Below are 25,804 nucleotides of genomic sequence, written 5' to 3' on the forward strand. Positions count from 1 at the left end.
CTGGGAGGGACTGGGAGCGGGTTTGGGGTCACTGGTTTATACTGGGATGGACTGGGAGCGGGTTTGGGGTCACTGGTTTATACTGGGATGGACTGGGAGCGGGTTTGGGGTCACTGGTTTATACTGGGATGGACTGGGAGCGGGTTTGGGGTCACTGGTTTATACTGGGAGGGACTGGGAGCGGGTTTGGGGTCACTGGTTTGTACTGGGATGGACTGGGAGCGGGTTTGGGGGCACTGGTTTGTACTGGGATGGACTGGGAGCGGGTTTGGGGGCACTGGTTTGTACTGGGATGGACTGGGAGCGGGTTTGGGGTCACTGGTTTATACTGGGAGGGACTGGGAGCGGGTTTGGGGTCACTGGTTTATACTGGGAGGGACTGGGAGCGGGTTTGGGGTCACTGGTTTATACTGGGAGGGACTGGGAGCGGGTTTGGGGTCACTGGTTTATACTGGGAGGGACTGGGAGCGGGTTTGGGGTCACTGGTTTATACTGGGAGGGACTGGGAGCGGGTTTGGGGTCACTGGTTTATACTGGGAGGGACTGGGAGCGGGTTTGGGGTCACTGGTTTGTACTGGGATGGACTGGGAGCGGGTTTGGGGTCACTGGTTTGTACTGGGATGGACTGGGAGCGGGTTTGGGGTCACTGGTTTGTACTGGGATGGACTGGGAGCGGGTTTGGGGTCACTGGTTTGTACTGGGATGGACTGGGAGCGGGTTTGGGGTCACTGGTTTGTACTGGGATGGACTGGGAGCGGGTTTGGGGTCACTGGTTTATACTGGGATGGACTGGGAGCGGGTTTGGGGTCACTGGTTTATACTGGGATGGACTGGGAGCGGGTTTGGGGTCACTGGTTTATACTGGGATGGACTGGGAGTGGGTTTGGGGTCACTGGTTTATACTGGGATGGACTGGGAGTGGGTTTGGGGTCACTGGTTTATACTGGGATGGACTGGGATGGACTGGGAGCGGGTTTGGGGTCACTGGTTTATACTGGGATGGACTGGGAGTGGGTTTGGGGTCACTGGTTTATACTGGGATGGACTGGGAGTGGGTTTGGGGTCACTGGTTTATACTGGGATGGACTGGGAGTGGGTTTCGGGTCACTGGTTTATACTGGGATGGACTGGGAGTGGGTTTGGGGTCACTGGTTTATACTGGGATGGACTGGGAGTGGGTTTGGGGTCACTGGTTTATACTGGGATGGACTGGGAGCGGGTTTGGGGTCACTGGTTTATACTGGGATGGACTGGGAGCGGGTTTGGGGTCACTGGTTTATACTGGGATGGACTGGGAGCGGGTTTGGGGTCACTGGTTTATACTGGGATGGACTGGGAGCGGGTTTGCGGTCACTGGTTTGTACTGGGATGGACTGGGAGTGGGTTTGGGGTCACTGGTTTGTACTGGGATGGACTGGGAGTGGGTTTGGGGTCACTGGTTTGTACTGGGATGGACTGGGATGGACTGGGAGTGGGTTTGGGGTCACTGGTTTGTACTGGGATGGACTGGGAGTGGGTTTGGGGTCACTGGTTTGTACTGGGATGGACTGGGAGCGGGTTTGGGGTCACTGGTTTGTACTGGGATGGACTGGGAGCGGGTTTGGGGTCACTGGTTTGTACTGGGATGGACTGGGAGCGGGTTTGGGGTCACTGGTTTGTACTGGGATGGACTGGGAGCGGGTTTGGGGTCACTGGTTTGTACTGGGATGGACTGGGAGCGGGTTTGGGGTCACTGGTTTGTACTGGGATGGACTGGGAGCGGGTTTGGGGTCACTGGTTTGTACTGGGATGGACTGGGAGCGGGTTTGGGGTCACTGGTTTGTACTGGGATGGACTGGGAGCGGGTTTGGGGTCACTGGTTTGTACTGGGAGGGACTGGGAGCGGGTTTGGGGTCACTGGTTTGTACTGGGAGGGACTGGGAGCGGGTTTGGGGTCACTGGTTTATATTGGGAGGGACTGGGAGCGGGTTTGGGGTCACTGGTTTATATTGGGAGGGACTGGGAGCGGGTTTGGGGTCACTGGTTTATACTGGGATGGACTGGGAGCGGGTTTGGGGTCACTGGTTTATACTGGGATGGACTGGGAGTGGGTTTGGGGTCACTGGTTTGTACTGGGATGGACTGGGAGCGGGTTTGGGGTCACTGGTTTGTACTGGGATGGACTGGGAGCGGGTTTGGGGTCACTGGTTTGTACTGGGATGGACTGGGAGCGGGTTTGGGGTCACTGGTTTGTACTGGGATGGACTGGGAGCGGGTTTGGGGTCACTGGTTTGTACTGGGATGGACTGGGAGCGGGTTTGGGGTCACTGGTTTATACTGGGATGAACTGGGAGCGGGTTTGGGGTCACTGGTTTATACTTGGATGAACTGGGAGCGGGTTTGGGGTCACTGGTTTGTACTGGGATGGACTGGGAGTGGGTTTGGGGTCACTGGTTTATACTGGGATGGACTGGGAGTGGGTTTGGGGTCACTGGTTTATACTGGGATGGACTGGGATGGACTGGGAGCGCGTTTGGGGTCACTGGTTTATACTGGGATGGACTGGGAGCGGGTTTGGGGTTACTGGTTTATACTGGGATGGACTGGGAGCGGGTTTGGGGTCACTGGTTTGTACTGGGATGGACTGGGAGTGGGTTTGGGGTCACTGGTTTATACTGGGATGGACTGGGAGTGGGTTTGGGGTCACTGGTTTGTACTGGGATGGACTGGGAGTGGGTTTGGGGTTACTGGTTTATACTGGGATGGACTGGGAGCGGGTTTGGGGTCACTGGTTTGTACTGGGATGGACTGGGAGTGGGTTTGGGGTCACTGGTTTATACTGGGATGGACTGGGAGTGGGTTTGGGGGTTACTGGTTTATACTGGTTTAAACTGGTTTCGGGGTTTCTGGGCGTGGTGTAACCTTTGCCCCTCCCCCCACAGGTGAACCGACCACGCCCCTCATCAGGCCACGCTCCCTTCCCTTATATGGAGCTACAAGGGCGGGACAAACTGGGCGGGGCCTGGGGGTTATTGGGTTGTACTGGGAGGGAGTGGGAGGGGCCAACGCGGCTCTGACCCCGCCCACCGCACCGAGATGCAAATTTATGTAAATGAGAGCACAAATAAACGCGAATGACGTCACTGACCACGGGGACTGGGAGTTACTGGTTTGTACTGGGAGGGGCCTGGGCGTGACTCAGACCCCGCCCACCTCACCGAGGCGCCAGCCTCATGTAAATTTATGCAAACGAGAGTCGAAATAAACGCCGGTGACGTCATTTGTACGCCGAGGAGCAAAGCGGCGCCGGGGGAATGACGGGATACACCGGGGCGCAGAGCGGCACCGCAGGGAATGACGGGATACACCGGGGCGCAAAGCGGCACCGCAGGGCATGATGGGATACACCGAGGCGCAAAGCGGCGCCGCAGGGAATGATGGGATACACCGAGGCGCAGAGCGGCACCGCAGGGAATGACGGGATACACCGAGGCGCAAAGTGGCACCGCAGGGCATGATGGGATACACCGAGGCGCAAAGGGGCACCGCAGGGCATGATGGGATACACCGAGGCGCAAAGGGGCACCGCAGGGCATGACGGGATACACCGAGGCGCAAAGCGGCACCGCAGGGAATGACGGGATACACCGAGGCGCAAAGCGGCACCGCAGGGCATGATGGGATACACCGAGGCGCAAAGAAGCTCAGAAAACCCTTAGAAACACCTCGTGACTGACCGTGAGACTCTGGCCAACCTCAGCCCAAGCATTTTCTCAATATCCTCTGTACACTAATCCAGGGGAGCTATGAAACACAAGAAATCTCCCCTAACACAAATTACCACTCACCAGTGGCCAATATTACAGCCCTGACCTGATAAAAATATCCAGGAATCATCCGAATCAGATTTTTCTCCCTATCCCATCCGCTGGCAAAATTACACAAAGCAAAGTGTTTAAACTGCCGTTATGTACCAAGACGGATGAAATGCACAAGATCCTGTATTTGGTAACTGAAGTTTCCTCATGCAGCAAGGGGAGGACAAACTGGGGGAAGCAATCTCTTTGTCCTAGCATGGACACAGAAGAAAACCATTTAGTCTGAGACTAAATTCATGTCATAATGAACTTGTACCTTTGTTTGTTCCCACCGCTTCCAAAATATTCCTCTCTTAAAATAACAGTCCTTTTGTTCAGGCTGCATTTTCACTTTCTGTGTTAAACACTTCCAAAACAACTTTGAATATCTGAGGAATTCAAGTGGTTGAAAACAGGGGCTGGGAGGAAAACAAATTAAACAGATTTGTTTAAGCCCAGTGTGCTTATATGAAAATCTTTCATTTGGCTTTCCACAGCTCCATCTGCATGGCCATCTCTCTAGACTCACGGACAGATTTAAACTTGACATTATCTAATGGACCTTGGGAAAAATCCTGCACAGCAAATTGAATTTTTAAAAGTGGTACTGCATTCAATGAGCAACTAATACATTACATTTACTTGAACTGCAGCAGAAGAACATTAAGGATAAGAAGCCCATTTGGAACTTATGTTCTTTAGCCTACATTTGAATATACATTTCAGGTGTAGATGTTACAGTATTACAGGGGGGTTTTGAGTCCAGGCTTTGGGCAAAAATTAACAACTCCAGTATATCTGGTGAGGGGAAGCAGCAAAAAAATCCCATAAACACGCTGTACACAACCTGTGCCAATCCCACATGTGACTTGTGGCCTGACAGTGTTGTCAGCTCTCCATCTTAAAACAGCTTGGTTTTCTTTTCCACTGAAACCAAACCTTTTCCACAGCGTCAACACATTCCCTGCTTATGGCCAGCCTGTTGTGACCCAGCACCTTCACAGCTGGTTGGTGGGTGGGTGGGTTTTTTTGATTTGAACCTTCTCCTTCACAACAATTCTCACTAGCACATGAACTTCACTCTATGTTACTCAACTGTGCCCTGCTTTACATTCCAGGCTGTCGAGACCATCCAGTTCTTCCAGGAATTATCTGCTCCTCCCGCCTACCAAAGTCTCTTAATCCTGTGCCATGGCATTTAGTTCATCCTGAAGAACAGCCTCAAGACAAACCCTGAGGATCTGTATTAACAGACCAATTCTTCCCTTCCAAGTACAGCTTCTTGCTCTCCCCTTCAGTCATTCCCTGTCCAGTTTACCAACCACCATTTTAACGCCTTATTTTGTAATTTCCCATAGAGTACTACACAGACATGTTTCTTAAGTGTAGATAATGAACTTCCTACACCTAAACTATTATTTTATCAAGTTAAAGGACGGGCTACATCTGGCACCAATTACTTTGGAGAAAAACCTCTCATCCATGTGCTATTTGCTGTTGAATCTGTCAATATTTTTTCCAGATAGGCTCTAGAAAGTCATCCATCCTCTTCAGACCAGAATAATTCTCTTGCCCATCTCCCTTCCTCATTTTTTTTTCTTCCTTTTACACATTTCTTGTCTCTCAAAATGTAGTCATGATGTTTGCCAGTAGATTTCACAAGTCTCTAAGGGCCTAGTTCTTGAGTAAAAACAAATTAGAGATAGATGTTGATATTTGTCACAAATACATTTAATTCCTCATTTTAGACAGAGCCCTTCTTTGGTTTGTTTAATCTCTGCAGTTCAGGCAACCTCTTGCACATGTATCGACTCACTTAATCCTTGCCTTCTTCCCTTTCTCTGCCCTCTTCTCACCCCCACACACAAGCACATGGCTCTACAGGCCTGATAAAAAATTAACTTTCATCAGCAAGCTACTTTAGTCTGCAAATCACCCTGAGCAAAATATTGCCAAGTAAGGGACACACTACAATTAAACATTAAGAAAAAGCGGCCCTAAAAAAGTGAAAAACGCTTATTAGAAAGGATAGACAGGAGTCAGGAAAAACAAAACTTATGGCAAAATCTGGTTTCTTAAAATAATTAAATTTGAAGCAATACAAAAAGAAAAAAAACCCTATTTCTGTGTTTCCAACTGTCTTCGTATTTGTCCAATTACTAACCCAGATACGGAAACAAACCAATGTAATGCACTTCAACTTGATCCCTGGAGATGCCTCCTTGAAATAAGATTCAAAACCACAACTTCTCAATTCCTGTTAAAAATTCATTTCTTCAGAACACTGTTAGGCAGAACAGTGAGACAAAAACCTCTGAAAAAGAATGCACCACCAGAGACAGAAAATTATTTTGAATCTATTGAAAGCATTGATATTAAATCTCGATACAAGCTGAAGTCTGTAACAAAAAGTACTATTTCCTACAGGACATTTAAGGACTGTAGGACACCATGTCTCCATAGGCCCGGGAAATGTGTTTTTAAAGATACTCCTTCAAAGGCCTCATCCAGAGTTTGGACAAAACTAGATGTCCAAGTTTCCTGTCTCTTGAAGTAACAAGTAAAAACAATGGTTTGAAGACTGTTAGGACAATCCTGGAAACATAAGAGCAGTCCACACAACCTCAAATCGTTCTCTTTAAGGAAAATGCTGGAACTGCAAGTTGTCACAAGGCAAAATTGCAAAACAAACATTTCCACAAGTTTTCTCAGCTGTTCTGCAGGGTTGCTGCAGTGTCCTCTGCTCCCCAAAAAACAGGCTTTCCACCGTTTTTAGCTGCAGCTTAGCAGTGGTGGGAAAAACTGTGTTTCTGCAGACAGAGCCATCAGCTGGAAGATTTGAAATACTTTTCAAGACAAAGTTCCTCCTCTCTCATTCCCCAAAAGCAGTGTTATAGAGAACCTACGTTCTGGAAAACTCTCCACATACAAACCTCTGCACATTAACAGGGAAAGAAAACAAGATTAAGAGAACACTGCAAGGACTGTAAAGTAAGAGGAATTCCCCTACAAATTGTTTTGGTTCTAATACTACTTCTAGTATGAACAGTTTCTCACTTCTATGATAATATCTTGCTTCATCCCCGAGTTCCCCAAAGCATAACAACAACTTCAGAAAAATAAAACAAGCACTGGGTTTTGTTTTGGGTTTTTTTCTTTGTTTGTTTCAAAACACAGCAGAACACAGCAATATTTTCCCAACTAAGCAAGACAAAGTCACACTGTTCATTGCCACTCTGCCTTTTCTAATTTCCTGGTGTAAGCAAAAGAGATTGCTCTAGCCTGAAAACAGGAGTTATCATCCAGCATCAAACTCAGCCTAAGGTATTAGCTCACGTCTGTAATGATGATTCAAAGCTGCAGTGATCAATATCACATCACAAGTGTCCAATCCAGAGGGCATTAAAGGATCCTGTTACTGCCTATCTGAAGGATCACACCGGAGTTTCAGATGATATCAATGCAAAGGTAGAGAAAAGAGAAAATTCTCACCCCACAGAAGCAGCAAATTGAACTCTCTCTAGGAAGCTTCAAGCTTCTACTTTATGTGGAAACTATTTTACTGAAATTTGTCATTTCCATGTTAAGACACAAGTTTGTCACATGGAGGAGAACCCCTTCACAACCATCCACCACTACCTGAGGGTTTTTTTTTTCAGATGAGTGTCTAAATATTACACACACAAACAGCTGCAGGTAAACAGAACTTTGTCAACCCAGCTCAGCACGGAATGGAAAAGGAAAAGCGGACACAGGGAAGTCAAAAGTCAACTAACAAAACTCAAAGCACATTGAAGAGAGCTGTATTTAAGCCAACACAGCTAAGAACTGCCAGCGGCACAAGATACAGGATTTTGTTCAGTGTTACAAAATGCCAGGTTTTTTCTGCTGATTTACTAGATTTTGTGCAATTCTCTATTTTTAGTAGAAAGATAAAGCTCATGAGTCACCCTGAAATCTGCAGCCAGGTTCCTTCACTCTCTCCTTTCCAAAGTGGCAAACATTTCAAATTAAGCTCTAATACAAAGAATACTACGTGCACTAAAAGCTGTCTGTTCTTGTGTACTGTATCAAGGTTTGAAAATGGCACAACAGTGTTAAAAAAGAAAAGTGTTCTCTGGTACACAAAAAATGAGAATAGGCTAATTTTTACTACAGTGACTTTGCCACAAATCACTTTTTGCCCAATGCAAAGTTAAAACGCAAAGGGCAAAAAACGGTTCCCTGTAACTAGAGCAAGATCCACTTGACAAGTCAGTCGCATTAGTGATCTTCTAGTCAAAAAAGGAACTTTTACCAAAACACAATATTCCCGCCCTGTTACACAGAGGGACTATTTGTAGACCTTCCACTGTACTGCAGTCTGAAAACTTTTAATTTCCATTTCTGGCTAAAATTATTTTTTTTTATCTTGACGTATGTTTGACATCAGAGAAATATTGGATGAGTTTAAAGTACAAGTAGGGCTTGTCTGCCCTCCTTTTCCTAAATTTATTCAGCCTTTTCCTTTGAAAGCAAACACCATTCTACATCTACAAATTCTACAAATCCTGCATCATAAGTCCCACACCTACAACTTCCCCACAATTCCTATGCAGCTCCATCCTCTACTGCCACAAGTACCTGGCAGCTCACTGAAGGAAATCATCACTTTTTTGGTTCCCCAGTTACTGTCAATCTTTCACTCCCTGTTCCGATTTAGTGGCACTACCCTGCTAAACTCCTATTTGGTTGTGTCGGTTCTGCCCACTCCTTTTTCCTACCACATTGTCTTGTCAGGCTCTTGCTGCTTTCTCTCTCCCCAGTCTAGCATGCATGAGGACCCTTTATGCCCAAGATATAACTCAGAGAAGCTTCCTGTCACCACATTTCAGAACCTCCAGAAAACCCACCTGTCATTAGGTGTAGCAGACTTATTCCAAGAGCAAAATGAAATCAGAGTTCGTTATTTCTAAATATACTTGTGATAGCTTTGATGGTTTTTTCCACCTCATTCCTCTCCTTACAGTCTAAAACATGAAGGTCTTAACCTTCTTTGTTTAGTAGAGAGTCAAGTTCTTGACTACAAGCACAGTCAAGAGGGCAAAATTTTCCACAGCACATCACTGACAATCAGCAGAAACACACTGTGCATGTACAACATCAGAACTGTAGGCAATTTCAAACCTTATTCTGCATCCCGACATACCAGAGACACTATACACAGGGCATGAAATGAAAAAATGGCAAGAACTTTGTACACAAAACGTAGAAGGCCTTTGCCAGGAGCGAAGAGCAAAACTTTGTACAATACAAGCCTCAAATGTAATGATATTTACATGCTAAAACAATGACAGCCACAAATGACATAACCTTGCTTTTCTGTATTACAGAAACAAGGGTCGCTATTCCAAGTGGAACGTGAGGGCGGTCTGGCTGAAAAATCCATCACCTCACTGACCTCCACGGTCGATTTAACTGATTTGGAAGGCTAGATGAGTGCCCCATACAACATCAAGTCTGAGGGCATCCATCCTAAAGCTGTTTGCTCACAGAGAACAACCCCCCTGAGCAGATGAAACCATCCATGTGTCAACAGTACATGGTACCTGCACTCCCCAAATACAGCAGCCAACGAGGCCCAGGTGGATTTGGAAGAGAACGTGAGTAGTCCAGCTTCCAGGACTGCAGGACACATGGAAGTGAGACCACCCCCAAACAAGCTCAAAACCAATTTCTAAGAGAAAAACGGGTAGTCTGTCTTCCAGGATTGCAGACACATGAAAGGGAGAGCCCCAAAACAAGCTCAAGATCCAGTTTTTGGAGAAAACAGGGTACTCAAACCACCATGACTGCAGACATACATTAGTGAGACCACCCCAAACCAATTCCAGTTTTATCTGCAGAAGAATATCAGGTGGTCAAGCTTCCAGGAGCAGAGACACATGAAAGTGAGATGCCAACAAACAAGCTCAGGGTCCAAATGTAGGAGAAAAAAGGGCAGTCAAGCTACCTAGACAGCAGATATATCAAAGTGGGACCACCCCCCAACAAGCTCAAAGTTTAATTCTAGGAGAAAAAAGGGTAGCCAACATTCTAGAACTGCAGACACATGAAAGTGAGACCACCATGAAACAACCTCAAGGTCCAAATGAGGCAGAAAAAGGATTAGTCAAGCTTCCAGGACTGCAGGCACATCCAAGTGAGACCACACCTGTTATGAGTGGGCCAGGAGACAAATCTCCCTTTAAATGCCTGTATTAGGACAGCTTTGGGCGGGGAACCCAAGGGGTCACACACACCGCCACTGCTCCCTGGAGCGATGAGGACGAGGAGGTGAAACAGCTTTGCCAGGTGCCCGACAGAGCCGGGGCTTGCGTCCCCACGAGAGCCGCAGGAAAGCACAGGCTCGTTGACAAGCCGAGGGCAGTCACGCAGAGAGGGCACTATCTGACTTATGGCGACAAGACACGGAGCCCCAGCAAGCAGCCCCATGTTCTCCCTGCTCACTGGGGTAGTTTGGAGTCCTGTCTGGCTAATGGCTCACCGGCCCTAGGGGTTTTTAGGCGTCCACTCCACCTCCTGTGGGCACTGCAGTCCCAGGGAGTTCTCTGGTTTGCGTGTCGCCATCAGGGCTGTGAGGGGAGCAGCGGGAGCACGGCCCCACGGGAAGGAGACAGTTTCAAAATGGACACCGGTACGAAATGGGGGGTGAGGGAGAGCGGAAAAGGTACACAAATGAACTTATTCACATGCAAACTTGTCACGATCCGCTCACACAAGCGGGGTTCGTGATGGTTCGTTTTAGGGATCTCAGAGCGCAAAAGACACAGCGGGGGACAAACTCAGTTTACTCAATCACAAATGCACCTTTATTTAGTGCCAACAAATGCGATAGTGGGGAGAGAAAAGGAGAATAGTAAGAAAGACAGAAAAAGAGGGGAAGGGGATTATAGCTACCAACATGGAGGGTCGAGTCCTCGAGGCTTTTGAAGATGCCTATAGACGCGATCTTCTCCAGTGGGGTGATCACAAAAGTGAGCGGGGGTCTCCAGGGTTTTTATAGTCCTCTCCGAAGCGACAGGCAGTTGGCCAAACAGCTGGGGGAAATCATTGCAGTGTGTTCATTTAGAGAACTCAGAACAAGTCGGTCGTCAGCAGGTACAGCGTCAACCAGTCCAAGTCAGCAGGTGCAGTGTCAGCAGGCGCGGTCACTTCACCGTGACTTGCCCATTGTTTCTGCTCAGGTTCTGATGTTCCCATATGGGTGCTGGGTGTTTTCCATCAAACACACCTGCAGGCAGCACTTGGCCACCATCCCGCCTCAGCCAGGCCAGAACTCCTGTGTTGAGATTTTCAAGTCCCTTTTAGGGGTTTCAGTCTCTGTCCTTGACGATGGTCGTGAGGCAGATGAGGGATCTTCGGACCGTCTCTTACACAAGGGTCGGCAGGGGAGAAGATCCCACTTCAGGCTTCCACAACCCATCTCCAGGTTTCTCTCTAAGCCCTCCCGGTGTAGCAATGTATCTGAATAACTTGGGCCATTCCCTGTATCAGCCAAACTGTTTGTAGTGAAGATGACACCTGCAGTCTTCTTTTCCAGAGTTCGCAGGAATTCATCAAGGCTACAGGAACAACAACAGCTCTGAAAATAAGAGCCTAGGAAAGCCTCTCCAAGAAATGCAGAACTCAGATAGGAGACACATAGCACGGTGACGGACACTTAACCAATTAAGTGCCCTGAAAGATGCGTGCGTGCGTTCCTGCCTTCCTGCCTGCCTGCGTGATGGAGAAATAACTTAGCCGACTGAGAGAGACACCTGTACCCATGAAGAGTAGTGCTAGAAACTGGAACTGTAGCTTTATGTACACAAGAAAGTAGCTGCTGTTAGAAGCATATTGTTTCCTTCATTTCAGCAGCCCATTTTCCCCCTGTATCCCTGTGGCTACCTGCTCCCACTGCAGAACAGAAGCAGCACCCAGCCAGCAGCTCCTCAGTCCTGGCAGGTCAGCGGCACTTCCAGGAGCACACCAGACTGGCAGCAAACTGCCCAAAGGGCACTCAGCCCTAGACCCTATTCAAACCCTCCAAAGTAACTTGGCCAGGGGGCAGGGTCAGCACCAAAGACACAGACACCAACCTCAGGAGCTCAGGGTCTTTGGCGACAGCTCAGAGCAGCCAAGAACCTCCCAAGGAGAAGCTCAGCAATGCTCCCCAGCACTGCTACCCAAGGTGACCTACAGGGACTGAGATCCAGCACCAGGGACCCTGAGCCTCACCCCCAGCAGCTGGGAATCCCCTGTCACAACCCAGCCCTGGAGAGCCCCCCCAGAACTGGCAATTCCCGCGGGTGCGTCCGCCCGCAGGCCAAGAGGCTCCGGCTGTGCCGGGACAGGGCCCAGGTCGGGCAAATGCTGCAATAAACAGGTGCACACAACTCCCATGGCGGGAACAGCTGGGCTCAGCCTCCTCCTGCGTCGCCCCAAAGCCTGGCCAGGGCTTCAGGAGCAATGCAGGAGCTGCCTTTGGCCCCGCTCCTCCCAACAAGGCCACAGGACTCATCTCAGGGCCCTGTCCGGCCTCTGAACACAGAAAGGTCAAGCCATGTTTCACTAATGAGCACGGACCTAGCCCAGAACACTAATGATCCTGGCTACCGCACTGCCGACAGGATACAAACACAACATCTGGGTTGAAGGCTCACCCAGAGGTCAGCTTTGCCTCAAGACTCTGCTTCAGGCCTCAGGCCTTCAGGAAGTCCCAAGGTGCTTGAACCTCTGCGCAAAGCCTGCTCCCATCTCCTGTGGAACCTCACAGATCAGGCAGCACTTCCTCGGCCCACTCCTGAGGCTATTTAGCCTGCCAGCAAAGAGCAGGGGCTGACCTGGGAATGACAGAAGGCAGGGAGGGGAAAGGACCCTTTTGCTTCCATCCAGAAAGCCAAAGGCCGTCAAAAAAACCCTCTGGTGAACACCTGAGCAGCACCAGGAGATGAAAGGCCTGGCACTCCTGACTCCCAGAGCTCCCAGCGCTGCCTTGCCCCTCACCTTCAGCCCTCGTCTTGGACAGCAAGGCAATCCCAGGGACAGAAATCCAGGCTCCTGCTGCTCCTGGACGGAGGCACCCAACAGCTCTGTGCTGGCTGAACACGGCAGCAAAATCAGGATGCTGCTCTTCCTTGGGCAAAACTCCAGCCACTAAAAAGCTGGAATGCAGGACAACCCTGCCTCTCCACCAGGGCACTTGGATCCAGCCCTACTGACACATGGACATTTGAGACAGGAATCCATAACCCTCCGTGAAATCACATCACAGCCTCCAGGTGTTTTCCTGTTCGTGTCCTCACTTACCTGGCATAGGCTTCTTCCAAGGCTTTGCAGACACTTTGCCTCTAGCCAAAAAGATTAACATCGCCTTCTTTCCAGCTTTCAAGAAGTCACAGCAAGTCATCCTGGTCCCATGTTCCACATCAGATTCTCCTGTAAAAAGAAAGATATTTTTTCTGTTCAGATCATTTCTCAAGCTGTCAAGAAAAGCAGGATCCCACATGCACTCCCAGAAATTCTCTCAACACCATTTGCTGCTTCTCTCTCTGGCAGGGCACCCACAAGTCCTGGGACACTTCTTGTTCCCTGCTGGCCAGTGACCTTGAGCGATAAAAGAAGGCACCAGTATTGCTGCTAATTTTACAGCCACAGGCTTTGAACTTTCCACAAGTTAAAAGCAGAAGCAGACACTCCTCATCGGGCTCGAGTTCTCGCTTCCTGGCCCAGGAGACGCGTGTCTGCCGCTCCTCGAGGATCTCAGCCGCCGCAAAGCACGTCGAGCAGGTAAGCGCACTGCAGATAATGAATAAGTGAAATCTTGCTTCCCAGCCCCGAAAATGCACTTTCGGTGCTGGAGGAGCTTCTCGGCTTGTGGGGAGCACGGAAACCGCGCCCAGCCGCTGTTCGCAGCCAGCCTGCAGCATACCGCCGGAGAGTGCACTAGGCGCGGCCAAACGGCGTTTGCTCGCTTCCCAGGCTAGGAGAAGCACTTGCCGTGCTGCAAACAGCTTCTCTGCCTTTGGAGAGCTCGGAAACAGCGTTTGACGCTGTTCCAGGCCGGCCTGTGTGCGAACCGCCGGAGAGAGCACTAGGCGCGGCCAAACGGCGTTTGCTCGCTTCCCAGGCTAGGAGAAGCGTTTTCCGTGCTGCAAACAGCTTCTCTGCTTGTGGGGAGCTCGGAAACAGCGTTTGACGCTGTGCCAAGCCTGCCTGCGAGCGAAGCGCCGGAGAGTGCACTCGGCGCGGCCAAAGGGCGTTTGCTCGCTTCCCAGGCTAGGAGAAGCACTTGCCGTGCTGCAAACAGCTTCTCTGCCTGTGGAGAGCTCGGAAACAGCGTTTGACGCTGTTCCAAGCCTGCCTGCGAGTGAAGCGCCGGAGAGTGCACTCGGCGCGGCCAAACGGCGTTTGCTCGCTTCCCAGGCTAGGAGAAGCACTTGCCGTGCTGCAAACAGCTTCTCTGCCTGTGGAGAGCTCGGAAACAGCGTTTGACGCTGTGCCAAGCCTGCCTGCGAGCGAAGCGCCGGAGAGTGCACTCGGCGCGGCCAAAGGGCGTTTGCTCGCTTCCCAGGCTAGGAGAAGCACTTGCCGTGCTGCAAACAGCTTCTCTGCCTGTGGAGAGCTCGGAAACAGCGTTTGACGCTGTTCCAAGCCTGCCTGCAAGCGAACCGGCGGAGAGTGCACTCGGCGCGGCCAAACGGGGTTTGCTCGCTTCCCAGGCTAGGAGAAGCACTTGCCGTGCTGCAAACAGCTTCTCTGCCTGTGGAGAGCTCGGAAACAGCGTTTGACGCTGTTCCAAGCCTGCCTGCGAGTGAAGCGCCGGAGAGTGCACTCGGCGCGGCCAAACGGCGTTTGCTCGCTTCCCAGGCTAGGAGAAGCACTTGCCGTGCTGCAGACAGCTTCTCTGCCTGTGGAGAGCTCGGAAACAGCGTTTGACGCTGTTCCCAGCCTGCCTGCAAGCGAACCGGCGGAGAGTGCACTAGACGCGGCCAAACGGCGTTTTCCTCGCTTCCCAGGCTAGGAGAAGCGTTTTCCGTGCTGCAAACAGCTTCTCTGCTTGTGGGGAGCTCGGAAACAGCGTTTGACGCTGTTCCAAGCCTGCCTGCAAGCGAACCGGCGGAGAGTGCACTCGGCGCGGCCAAACGGCGTTTGCTCGCTTCCCAGGCTAGGAGAAGCACTTGCCGGGCTGCAAACAGCTTCTCTGCCTGTGGAGAGCTCGGAAACAGCGTTTGACGCTGTTCCAGGCCGGCCTGCGAGCGAACCGCCGGAGAGCGCACTCGGCGCGGCCAAACGGCGTTTGCTCGCTTCCCAGGCTAGGAGAAGCACTTGCCGTGCTGCAAACAGCTTCTCTGCCTGTGGAGAGCTCGGAAACAGCGTTTGACGCTGTTCCAAGCCTGCCTGCGAGCGAACCGCCGGAGAGTGCACTCGGCGCGGCCAAACGGCGTTTGCTCGCTTCCCAGGCTAGGAGAAGCACTTGCCGTGCTGCAGACAGCTTCTCTGCCTGTGGAGAGCTCGGAAACAGCGTTTGACGCTGTTCCAAGCCTGCCTGCGAGCGAACCGCCGGAGAGTGCACTCGGCGCGGCCAAACGGCGTTTGCTCGCTTCCCAGGCTAGGAGAAGCACTTGCCGTGCTGCAGACAGCTTCTCTGCCTGTGGAGAGCTCGGAAACAGCGTTTGACGCTGTTCCAGGCCGGCCTGCGAGCGAAGCGCCGGAGAGTGCACTCGGCGCGGCCAAACGGCGTTTGCTCGCTTCCCAGGCTAGGAGAAGCACTTGCCGTGCTGCAGACAGCTTCTCTGCCTGTGGAGAGCTCGGAAACAGCGTTTGACGCTGTTCCAAGCCTGCCTGCGAGCGAACCGCCCGAGAGTGCACTCGGCGCGGCCAAACGGCGTTTGCTCGCTTCCCAGGCTAGGAGAAGCACTTGCCGTGCTGCAAACAGCTTCTCTGCCTGTGGAGAGCTCGGAAACAGCGTTTGACGCTGTTCCAAGCCGGCCTGCGAGCGAACCGCCCGAGAGTGCACTCGGCGCGGCCAAACGGCGTTTGCTCGCTTCCCAGGCTAGGAGAAGCACTTGCCGTGCTGCAGACAGCTTCTCTGCCTGTGGAGAGCTCGGAAACAGCGTTTGACGCTGTTCCAAGCCTGCCTGCGAGCGAACCGCCGGAGAGTGCACTCGGCGCGGCCAAACGGCGTTTGCTCGCTTCCCAGGCTAGGAGAAGCACTTGCCGTGCTGCAGACAGCTTCTCTGCCTGTGGAGAGCTCGGAAACAGCGTTTGACGCTGTTCCCAGCCTGCCTGCAAGCGAACCGGCGGAGAGTGCACTAGACGCGGCCAAACGGCGTTTTCTCGCTTCCCAGGCTAGGAGAAGCGTTTTCCGTGCTGCAAACAGCTTCTCTGCTTGTGGGGAGCTCGGAAACAGCGTTTGACGCTGTTCCAAGCCTGCCTGCAAGCGAACCGGCGGAGAGTGCACTCGGCGCGGCCAAACGGCGTTTGCTCGCTTCCCAGGCTAGGAGAAGCACTTGCCGGGCTGCAAACAGCTTCTCTGCCTGTGGAGAGCTCGGAAACAGCGTTTGACGCTGTTCCAGGCCGGCCTGCGAGCGAACCGCCGGAGAGCGCACTCGGCGCGGCCAAACGGCGTTTGCTCGCTTCCCAGGCTAGGAGAAGCACTTGCCGTGCTGCAAACAGCTTCTCTGCCTGTGGAGAGCTCGGAAACAGCGTTTGACGCTGTTCCAAGCCTGCCTGCGAGCGAACCGCCGGAGAGTGCACTCGGCGCGGCCAAACGGCGTTTGCTCGCTTCCCAGGCTAGGAGAAGCACTTGCCGTGCTGCAGACAGCTTCTCTGCCTGTGGAGAGCTCGGAAACAGCGTTTGACGCTGTTCCAAGCCTGCCTGCGAGCGAACCGCCGGAGAGTGCACTCGGCGCGGCCAAACGGCGTTTGCTCGCTTCCCAGGCTAGGAGAAGCACTTGCCGTGCTGCAGACAGCTTCTCTGCCTGTGGAGAGCTCGGAAACAGCGTTTGACGCTGTTCCAGGCCGGCCTGCGAGCGAAGCGCCGGAGAGTGCACTCGGCGCGGCCAAACGGCGTTTGCTCGCTTCCCAGGCTAGGAGAAGCACTTGCCGTGCTGCAGACAGCTTCTCTGCCTGTGGAGAGCTCGGAAACAGCGTTTGACGCTGTTCCAAGCCTGCCTGCGAGCGAACCGCCCGAGAGTGCACTCGGCGCGGCCAAACGGCGTTTGCTCGCTTCCCAGGCTAGGAGAAGCACTTGCCGTGCTGCAAACAGCTTCTCTGCCTGTGGAGAGCTCGGAAACAGCGTTTGACGCTGTTCCAAGCCGGCCTGCGAGCGAACCGCCCGAGAGTGCACTCGGCGCGGCCAAACGGCGTTTGCTCGCTTCCCAGGCTAGGAGAAGCACTTGCCGTGCTGCAGACAGCTTCTCTGCCTGTGGAGAGCTCGGAAACAGCGTTTGACGCTGTTCCAAGCCTGCCTGCGAGCGAACCGCCGGAGAGTGCACTCGGCGCGGCCAAACGGCGTTTGCTCGCTTCCCAGGCTAGGAGAAGCACTTGCCGTGCTGCAGACAGCTTCTCTGCCTGTGGAGAGCTCGGAAACAGCGTTTGACGCTGTTCCAAGCCTGCCTGCGAGCGAAGCGCCGGAGAGTGCACTCGGCGCGGCCAAACGGCGTTTGCTCGCTTCCCAGGCTAGGAGAAGCACTTGCCGTGCTGCAAACAGCTTCTCTGCCTGTGGAGAGCTCGGAAACAGCGTTTGACGCTGTTCCAAGCCTGCCTGCGAGCGAACCGCCGGAGAGTGCACTCGGCGCGGCCAAACGGCGTTTGCTCGCTTCCCAGGCAAGGAGAAGCACTTGCCGTGCTGCAAACAGCTTCTCTGCCTGTGGAGTGCTCGGAAATAGCGTTTGACGCTGTTCCAAGCCTGCCTGCGAGCGAACCGCCGGAGAGTGCACTCGGCGCGGCCAAACGGCGTTTGCTCGCTTCCCAGGCTAGGAGAAGCACTTGCCGTGCTGCAAACAGCTTCTCTGCCTGTGGAGAGCTCGGAAACAGCGTTTGACGCTGTTCCAAGCCTGCCTGCGAGCGAACCGCCGGAGAGTGCACTCGGCGCGGCCAAACGGCGTTTGCTCGCTTCCCAGGCTAGGAGAAGCACTTGCCGTGCTGCAGACAGCTTCTCTGCCTGTGGAGAGCTCGGAAACAGCGTTTGACGCTGTTCCAAGCCTGCCTGCGAGCGAACCGCCGGAGAGTGCACTCGGCGCGGCCAAACGGCGTTTGCTCGCTTCCCAGGCTAGGAGAAGCACTTGCCGTGCTGCAGACAGCTTCTCTGCCTGTGGAGAGCTCGGAAACAGCGTTTGACGCTGTCCCAAGCCTGCCTGCGAGCGAACCGCCGGAGAGTGCACTCGGCGCGGCCAAACGGCGTTTGCTCGCTTCCCAGGCTAGGAGAAGCACTTGCCGTGCTGCAGACAGCTTCTCTGCCTGTGGAGAGCTCGGAAAACAGCGTTTGACGCTGTTCCAAGCCTGCTCGCGAGCGAACCGCCGGAGAGTGCACTCGGCGCGGCCAAAGGGCGTTTGCTCGCTTCCCAGGCTAGGAGAAGCACTTGCCGTGCTGCAAACAGCTTCTCTGCCTGTGGAGAGCTCGGAAACAGCGTTTGACGCTGTTCCAAGCCTGCCTGCGAGCGAACCGCCGGAGAGTGCACTCGGCGCGGCCAAACGGCGTTTGCTCGCTTCCCAGGCTAGGAGAAGCACTTGCCGTGCTGCAAACAGCTTCTCTGCCTGTGGAGAGCTCGGAAACAGCGTTTGACGCTGTTCCAAGCCTGCCTGCGAGCGAACCGCCGGAGAGTGCACTCGGCGCGGCCAAACGGCGTTTGCTCGCTTCCCAGGCTAGGAGAAGCACTTGCCGTGCTGCAAACAGCTTCTCTGCCTGTGGAGAGCTCGGAAACAGCGTTTGACGCTGTTCCAAGCCGGCCTGCGAGCGAAGCGCCGGAGAGTGCACTCGGCTCGCGGCCAAACGGCGTTTGCTCGCTTTCCCAGGCTAGGAGAAGCACTTGCCGTGCTGCAGACAGCTTCTCTGCCTGTGGAGAGCTCGGAAACAGCGTTTGACGCTGTTCCAAGCCTGCCTGCGAGCGAAGCGCCGGAGAGTGCACTCGGCGCGGGCCAAACGGGCGTTTGCTCGCTTCCCAGGCTAGGAGAAGCACTTGCCGTGCTGCAAACAGCTTCTCTGCCTGTGGAGAGCTCGGAAACAGCGTTTGACGCTGTTCCAAGCCTGCCTGCGAGCGAACCGCCGGAGAGTGCACTCGGCGCGGCCAAACGGCGTTTGCTCGCTTCCCAGGCTAGGAGAAGCACTTGCCGTGCTGCAGACAGCTTCTCTGCCTGTGGAGAGCTCGGAAAACAGCGTTTGGACGCTGTTCCAAGCCTGCCTGCGAGCGAAACCGCCGCGGAGAGTGCACTCGGCGCGGCCAAACGGCGTTTTCTCGCTTCCCAGGCTAGGAGAAGCACTTGCCGTGCTGCAAACAGCTTCTCTGCCTGTGGAGAGCTCGGAAACAGCGTTTGACGCTGTTCCAGGCCGGCCGTGCGAGCGAACGGCCGGAGAGTGCACTCGGCGCGGCCAAACGGCGTTTTGCTCGCTTCCCAGGCTAGGAGAAGCACTTGCCGTGCTGCAAACAGGTTCTCTGCCTGTGGAGAGCTCGGAAACAGCGTTTGACGCTGTTTCCAGGCCGGCCTTGCGAGCGAAGCGCCGGAGAGTGCACTCGGCGCGGCCAAACGGCGTTTGCTCGCTTCCCAGGCTAGGAGAAGCACTTGCCGTGCTGCAAACAGCTTCTCTGCCTGTGGAGAGCTCGGAAACAGCGTTTGACGCTGTTCCAGGCCGGCCTGCGAGCGAAGCGCCGGAGAGTGCACTCGGCGCGGCCAAACGGCGTTTGCTCGCTTCCCAGGCTAGGAGAAGCACTTGCCGTGCTGCAAACAGCTTCTCTGCCTGTGGAGAGCGCGGAAACAGCGTTTGAGACGCTGTTCCAGGCCGGCCTGCGAGGGAACCGCCGCGAGAGTGCACTCGGCGCGGCCAAAGGGCGTTTGCTCGCTTCCCAGGCTAGGAGAAGCACTTGCCCGTGCTGCAAACAGCTTCTCTGCCTGTGGAGAGCTCGGAAACAGCGTTTGACGCTGTTCCAAGCCTGCCTGCGAGCGAACCGCCGGAGGAGTGCACTCGGCGCGGCCAAACGGCGTTTGCTCGCTTCCAGGCTAGGAGAAGCACTTGCCGTGCTGCAAACAGCTTCTCTGCCTGTGGAGAGCTCGGAAACAGCGTTTGACGCTGTTCCAGGCCGGCCTGCGAGCGAACCGCCGGAGAGTGCACTCGGCGCGGCCAAAGGGCGTTTGCTCGCTTCCCAGGCTAGGAGAAGCACTTGCCGTGCTGCAAACAGCTTCTCTGCCTGTGGAGAGCTCGGAAACAGCGTTTGACGCTGTTCCAGGCCGGCCTGCGAGCGAACCGCCGGAGAGCGCACTCGGCGCGGCCCAAACCGGCGTTTGCTCGCTTCCCAGGCTAGGAGAAGCACTTGCCGTGCTGCAAACAGCTTCTCTGCCTGTGGAGAGCTCGGAAACAGCGTTTGACGCTGTTCCAGGCCGGCCTGCGAGCGAACCGCCGGAGAGCGCACTCTGGCTGCGGCCAAACGGCGTTTTCTCGCTTCCCAGGCTAGGAGAAGCACTTGCCGTGCTGCAAACAGCTTCTCTGCCTGTGGAGAGCTCGGAAAACAGCGTTTGACGCTGTTCCAGGCCGGCCTGCGAGCGAACCGCCGGAGAGTGCACTCGGCGCGGCCAAACGGCGTTTTGCTCGCTTCCCAGGCTAGGAGAAGCACTTGCCGTGCTGCAAAACAGCTTCTCTGCCTGTGGAGAGCTCGGACACAGCGTTTGACGCTGTTTCCAAGCCTGCCTGCGAGCGAACCGCCGGAGAGTGCACTCGGCGCGGCCAAACGGCGTTTTCTCGCTTCCCAGGCTAGGAGAAGCACTTGCCGTGCTGCAAACAGCTTCTCTGCCTGTGGAGAGCTCGGAAACAGCGTTTGACGCTGTTCCAGGCCGGCCTTGCGAGCGAAGCGCCGGAGAGTGCACTCGGCGCGGCCAAACGGCGTTTGCTCGCTTCCCAGGCTAGGAGAAGCACTTGCCGTGCTGCAAACAGCTTCTCTGCCTGTGGAGAGCTCGGAAACAGCGTTTGACGCTGTTCCAAGCCTGCCTGCGAGCGAACCGCCGGAGAGAGTGCATTCGGCGCGGCCAAACGGCGTTTTCTCGCTTCCCAGGCTAGGAGAAGCACTTGCCGTGCTGCAAACAGCTTCTCTGCCTGTGGAGAGCTCGGAAACAGCGTTTGACGCTGTTCCAGGCCGGCCCTGCGAGCGAAGCGCCGGAGAGTGCACTCGGCGCGGCCAAACGGCGTTTTGCTCGCTTCCCAGGCTAGGAGAAGCACTTGCCGTGCTGCAAACAGCTTCTCTGCCTGTGGAGAGCTCGGAAACAGCGTTTGACGCTGTTCCAGGCCGGCCTGCGAGCGAAGCGCCGGAGAGTGCACTCGGCGCGGCCAAACGGCGTTTGCTCGCTTCCCAGGCTAGGAGAAGCACTTGCCGTGCTGCAAACAGCTTCTCTGCCTGTGGAGAGCTCGGAAACAGCGTTTGACGCTGTTCCAAGCCTGCCTGCGAGCGAACCGCCAGAGAGTGCACTCGGCGCGGCTAAACGGCGTTTGCTCGCTTCCCAGGCTAGGAGAAGCACTTGCCGTGCTGCAAACAGCTTCTCTGCCCTGTGGAGAGCTCGGAAACAGCGTTTGACGCTGTTCCAAGCCTGCCTGCGAGCGAACCGCCGGAGAGTGCACTCGGCGCGGCCAAACGGCGTTTGCTCGCTTCCCAGGCTAGGAGAAGCACTTGCCGTGCTGCAAACAGCTTCTCTGCCTGTGGAGAGCTCGGAAACAGCGTTTGACGCTGTTCCAGGCCGGCCTGCGAGCGAACCGCCGGAGAGTGCACTCGGCAGCGGCCAAAACGGCGTTTGCTCGCTTCCCAGGCTAGGAGAAGCACTTGCCGTGCTGCAAACAGCTTCTCTGCCTCTGGAGAGCTCGGAAACAGCGTTTGACGCTGTTCCAGGCCGGCCTGCGAGCGAACCGCCGGAGAGTGCACTCGGCGCGGCCAAACGGCGTTTGCTCGCTTCCCAGGCTAGGAGAAGCACTTGCCGTGCTGCAAACAGCTTCTCTGCCTGTGGAGAGCTCGGAAACAGCGTTTGACGCTGTTCCAGGCCGGCCTGCGAGCGAACCGCCGGAGAGTGCACTCGGCGCGGCCAAACGGCGTTTGCTCGCTTCCCAGGCTAGGAGAACGCACTTGCCGTGCTGCAAACAGCTTCTCTGCCTGTGGAGAGCTCGGAAACAGCGTTTGACGCTGTTTCCAAGCCTGCCTGCAAGCGAACCGGCGGAGAGTGCACTAGACGCGGCCAAACGGCGTTTTCTCGCTTCCAGGCTAGGAGAAGCGTTTTCCGTGCTGCAAACAGCTTCTCTGCTTGTGGGGAGCTCGGAAACAGCGTTTGACCGCTGTTCCAAGCCTGCCTGCAAGCGAACCGCCGGAGAGTGCACTAGACGCGGCCAAACGGCGTTTTCTCACTTCCCAGGCTAGGAGAAGCGTTTTCCGTGCTGCAAACAGCTTCTCTGCTTGTGGGGAGCTCGGAAACAGCGTTTGACGCTGTTCCAAGCCTGCCTGCAAGCGAACCGCCGGAGAGTGCACTAGACGCGGCCAAACGGCGTTTTCTCGCTTCCCAGGCTAGGAGAAGCACTTGCCGTGCTGCAAACAGCTTCTCTGCCTGTGGAGAGCTCGGAAACAGCGTTTGACGCTGTTCCAGGCCGGCCTGCGAGCGAACCGCCGGAGAGTGCACTCGGCGCGGCCAAACGGCGTTTGCTCGCTTCCCAGGCTAGGAGAAGCACTTGCCGTGCTTCTCTGCCTGTGGAGAGCTCGGAAACAGCGTTTGACGCTGTTCCAGGCCTGCCTGCGAGCGAACCGCCGGAGAGTGCACTCGGCGCGGCCAAACGGCGTTTGCTCGCTTCCAGGCTAGGAGAAGCACTTGCCGTGCTGCAAACAGCTTCTCTGCCTGTGGAGAGCTCGGAAACAGCGTTTGACGCTGTTCCAAGCCTGCCTGCGAGCGAAGCGCCGGAGAGTGCACTCGGCGCGGCCAAACGGCGTTTGCTCGCTTCCCAGGCTAGGAGAAGCACTTGCCGTGCTGCAAACAGCTTCTCTGCCTGTGGAGAGCTCGGAAACAGCGTTTGACGCTGTTCCAAGCCGGCCTGCGAGCGAACCGCCGGAGAGTGCACTCGGCGCGGCCAAACGGCGTTTGCTCGCTTCCCAGGCTAGGAGAAGCACTTGCCGTGCTGCAAACAGCTTCTCTGCCTGTGGAGAGCTCGGAAACAGCGTTTTGACGCTGTTCCAGGCCGGCCTGCGAGCGAGACCGCCGGAGAGCGCACTCGGCGCGGCCAAACGGCGTTTGCTCGCTTCCCAGGCTAGGAGAAGCACTTGCCGTGCTGCAAACAGCTTCTCTGCCTGTGGAGAGCTCGGAAACAGCGTTTGACGCTGTTCCAGGCCGGCCTGCGAGCGATCCGCCGGAGAGTGCACTCGGCGCGGCCAAACGGCGTTTGCTCGCTTCCCAGGCTAGGAGAAGCACTTGCCGTGCTGCAAACAGCTTCTCTGCCTGTGGAGAGCTCGGACACAGCGTTTGACGCTGTTCCAAGCCTGCCTGCGAGCGAACCGCCGGAGAGTGCACTCGGCGCGGCCAAACGGCGTTTTCTCGCTTCCCAGGCTAGGAGAAGCACTTGCCGTGCTGCAAACAGCTTCTCTGCCTGTGGAGAGCTCGGAAACAGCGTTTGACGCTGTTCCAGGCCGGCCTGCGAGCGAAGCGCCGGAGAGTGCACTCGGGCGCGGCCAAACGGCGTTTGCTCGCTTCCCAGGCTAGGAGAAGCACTTGCCGTGCTGCAAACAGCTTCTCTGCCTGTGGAGAGCTCGGAAACAGCGTTTGACGCTGTTTCCAAGCCTGCGTGCGAGCGAACCGCCGGAGAGTGCATTCGGCGCGGCCAAACGGCGTTTTTCTCGCTTCCCAGGCTAGAGAGAAGCACTTGCCGTGCTGCAAACAGCTTCTCTGCCTGTGGAGAGCTCGGAAAACAGCGTTTGACGCTGTTCCAGGCCGGCCTTGCGAGCGAAGCGCCGGAGAGTGCACTCGGCGCGGCCAAACGGCGTTTGCTCGCTTCCCAGGCTAGGAGAAGCACTTGCCGTGCTGCAAAACAGCTTCTCTGCCTGTGGAGAGCTCGGAAACAGCGTTTGACGCTGTTCCAGGCCGGGCCTGCGAGCGAACCGCCGGAGAGTGCACTCGGCGCGGCCAAACGGCGTTTTGCTCGCTTCCCAGGCTAGGAGAAGCACTTGCCGTGCTGCAAACAGCTTCTCTGCCTGTGGAGAGCTCGGAAACAGCGTTTGACGCTGTTCCAGGCCGGCCTGCGAGCGAAGCTGCCGGAGAGTGCACTCGGCGCGGCCAAACGGCGTTTGCTTGCTTCCCAGGCTAGGAGAAGCACTTGCCGTGCTGCAAACAGCTTCTCTGCCTGTGGAGAGCTCGGAAACAGCGTTTGACGCTGTTCCAGGCCGGCCTGCGAGCGAAAGCGCCGGAGAGTGCACTCGGCGCGGCCAAACGGCGTTTGCTCGCTTCCCAGGCTAGGAGAAGCACTTGCCGTGCTGCAAACAGCTTCTCTGCCTGTGGAAGAGCTCGGAAACAGCGTTTGACGCTGTTCCAGGCCGGCCTGCGAGCGAAGCGCCGGAGAGTGCACTCGGCGCGGCCAAACGGCGTTTGCTCGCTTCCCAGGCTAGGAGAAGCACTTGCCGTGCTGCAAACAGCTTCTCTGCCTGTGGAGAGCTTCGGAAACAGCGTTTGACGCTGTTCCAGGCCGGCCTGCGAGCGAACCGCCGGAGAGTGCACTCGGCGCGGCCAAACGGCGTTTGCTCGCTTCCCAGGCTAGGAGAAGCACTTGCCGTGCTGCAAACAGCTTCTCTGCCTCTGGAGAGCTCGGAAACAGCGTTTGACGCTGTTCCAGGCCGGCCTTGCGAGCGAACCGCCGGAGAGTGCACTCGGCGCGGCCAAACGGCGTTTGCTCGCTTCCCAGGCTAGGAGAAGCACTTGCCGTGCTGCAAACAGCTTCTCTGCCTGTGGAGAGCTCGGAAACAGCGTTTGACGCTGTTCCAAGCCTGCCTGCGAGCGAACCGCCGGAGAGCGCACTCGGCGCGGCCAAACGGCGTTTGCTCCGCTTCCCAGGCTAGGAGAAGCACTTGCCCCGTGCTGCAAACAGCTTCTCTGCCTGTGGAGAGCTCGGAAACAGCGTTTGACGCTGTTCCAGGCCGGCCTGCGAATGCGAACCGCCGGAGAGCGCACTCGGCGCGGCCAAACGGCGTTTGCTCGCTTCCCAGGCTAGGAGAAGCACTTGCCGTGCTGCAAACAGCTTCTCTGCCTGTGGAGAGCTCGGAAACAGCGTTTGACGCTGTTCCGGGCCGGCCTGCGAGCGAACCGCCGGAGAGTGCAGCTCGGCGCGGCCAAACGGCGTTTGCTCGCTTCCCAGGCTAGGAGAAGCACTTGCCGTGCTGCAAACAGCTTCTCTGCCTGTGGAGAGCTCGGAAACAGCGTTTGACGCTGTTCCAAGCCTGCCTGCGAGCGAACCGCCGGAGAGTGCACTCGGCGCGGCCAAACGGCGTTCGCTCGCTTCCCAGGCTAGGAGAAGCACTTGCCGTGCTGCAGACAGCTTCTCTGCCTGTGGAGAGCTCGGAAACAGCGTTTGACGCTGTTCCAAGCCTGCCTGCGAGCGAACCGCCGGAGAGTGCACTCGGCGCGGCCAAAACGGCGTTTGCTCGCTTCCCAGGCTAGGAGAAGCACTTGCCGTGCTGCAAACAGCTTCTCTGCTTGTGGGGAGCTCGGAAACAGCGTTTGACGCTGTT

Source organism: Chamaea fasciata, unplaced genomic scaffold (genome assembly GCF_029207755.1).
Source record: "Chamaea fasciata isolate MVZ Bird 193981 ecotype frontalis unplaced genomic scaffold, bChaFas1.0.hap1 SCAF_45, whole genome shotgun sequence".
Taxonomy (NCBI): Eukaryota; Metazoa; Chordata; class Aves; order Passeriformes; family Sylviidae; genus Chamaea; species Chamaea fasciata.